The sequence below is a fragment of the Phalaenopsis equestris genome, unplaced genomic scaffold (assembly GCF_001263595.1).
Source record: "Phalaenopsis equestris unplaced genomic scaffold, ASM126359v1 Scaffold213123, whole genome shotgun sequence".
Classification (NCBI taxonomy): Eukaryota; Viridiplantae; Streptophyta; class Magnoliopsida; order Asparagales; family Orchidaceae; genus Phalaenopsis; species Phalaenopsis equestris.
Genome location: NW_018231992.1, coordinates 10,446 through 12,587, shown reverse-complemented (window position 1 = coordinate 12,587; position 2,142 = coordinate 10,446). Strand labels below are relative to the sequence as shown.

The 2,142-nt window shown below is 32.1% G+C and overlaps 1 long non-coding RNA gene across 1 annotated transcript; it reads left to right on the top strand.

Moving 5' to 3' along the window:
• Positions 1–616: 616 nt before the first annotated feature.
• LOC110036951 lies at positions 617–1,760 on the top strand. Its single transcript, XR_002295281.1, has 4 exons — positions 617–734; positions 838–951; positions 1,481–1,526; positions 1,617–1,760. It is a non-coding gene; the product is annotated as an uncharacterized LOC110036951 (long non-coding RNA).
• The last annotated feature ends 382 nt before the right edge of the window (positions 1,761–2,142 follow it).

Here is a 2,142-nt window from a genome sequence, read left to right as displayed (position 1 = left end):
AAAATTCATACAATGAAGGCTTTATGCACATAAATGCCCATAAGAAAAATCACATATTGTGTCATCGTACATGTAGTCCGTTGTTTTTAATATGTTGGATCTTTTTACACGTTAGATCTTTTTTGGGTAATTTCAACCCTTTGGATGTATTGATATAGTCTGATTTATAATTGGGTCTCATTTGGGTGGCTTTCTCGCTGCATTAGGTGAATCGTCATTGAGCAGTATGATGTTGCACCTGACATTTATCATTTTTTATAGAGCAGAGCAGATATGAAGGTTAACGTGAAGTTAACCAAACAAAAGAGAGAAAGAGTAGAATAATATATTAATGATATTAATTCATTTTTTATCATATTCTTTTATTGAAGTTGCATTACTCTTGTGATTGTTGTTATATATCATGCTCAACTAAGTTATTTTGGTCGCTATTTTGCATGAAGAACACTTGGGACGGCTAGACTAAACTACATTATTGTTTTTCTTAAATATGAAACTATTGTCTCTTTCCAGTAAAAGAACAAATTAGTATGCTAAGAGAACACTCGCCCTCTATAATTTTCTCTATTTTCACTAACCACATGCAATGTCAATGATGCAAAACATTTGCAGGGTACTGTCGAAGAATGACATCGTTGCAAGCACGATTTAAGTAATTACACATGTAACGTACCAACTTCAGTGCCTCATCATCTCAACCTAATAAGAAGAGGATATCGAGCTCTGATTTATAGGTGATCGAAGCATATCTTAAGGAAACAATCTTTTAAATTTTAGAATTTACTATTTCTTGCAAGGTTCCATCTAACTTTTATTATGTACTTGTGAACCTAATAGTGGGGATCATGATCTCGATATACCATTTATTGGCACACTTAAGTGGGTAAGATCCCTCAACTTCTCTATTGTTGAAAATTGGCGATCATGGCGTGCTGGCGGCCAAGTTGCAGGGTGAGCATTCTTTGGTCTTAATGCACATTTACTGTAGAAGATTGGATCATTTGCAGACTCAATTTAAGCCCAAAACACACATAGGTCAACACAAAAGCTTAATGTTTTAAGGAAGATTCGCATACATACCACGCAATTCCTATGTATTTGCATGTCTACCACCTAAACATCAGTTTTTACATATGTCACTTTATATAAGTATTTCACATTTTAAAAGTCAATATCATGGTATTTTTTTCATGTGATATGAATGATTTGGATGATATAAATGTAAAAAAAGTAAGTTTGGATGTTACGTATGCAAAAACATAGGAATTAGGTGGTATTATGTATGTAAATGACAAATTTTTCATGACAAATTATAATAAAATTGTTTTTTCCTTCATCTCAAAGATAACAGTCTTCGATCTACTGTAATTTTCTTATAATATATAGCATGTTATTAAGGACACGAAATATGGTTTGAATCAGTTTGAAGGACTGTATTCCACATTCTTTCTGTCTTAACTTTAATTAACTTGCTCATCAGGTATACAATGCTGTTCTCAAACAATCTGACATTTGCAACTGTGAAGGTGATGTAATATTTCTTTGATAATATCTGCATAAAACAGGCGTTGTTTCTGTGCGCTCACAATTTCTGCAATTTACTCATCTGGTTGCAGGGTGGAAGTCATACAGCTCCAAATAATATGCCTTTGCAATGCTTCGTTATGTTTGAAAGGTGGATTTCTCACAAGTCTCTATGATTAATCTGACCTTATGAACAAATTTATTGCAGAACAAAATAAATAAATAAAGCTTTTCTTTTGCTTTCAGTGAACACAGCGGATGTAGTTGATATTTGTTAGAGATCTATGATTAATCTGACCTGTGGTAACTTCCATATAAAGTTGATGTGGGAAGGCGTCGCTTTAATGTATAAAGGAGAACATTGTAAAATTTTAATTATCTAAACTATTTTCTCTTATAGATAAAATTAGTGAAATTTTCAAATGTAGCACATAAGTTTTTATGTATTTACACAGCTCACACCTAAACTTTTATATTTGCATACATAGTACATTGGTATTTTAAACCTATGCATGAAAAGTTGTATTTCACTTTTAAAAAGTGGTAATAGTGCTATGTCTTGTGACATTAAAGTTTTGAGCGTTTGTTATGTGAGTAAATATGAAAATTTAGATGTGA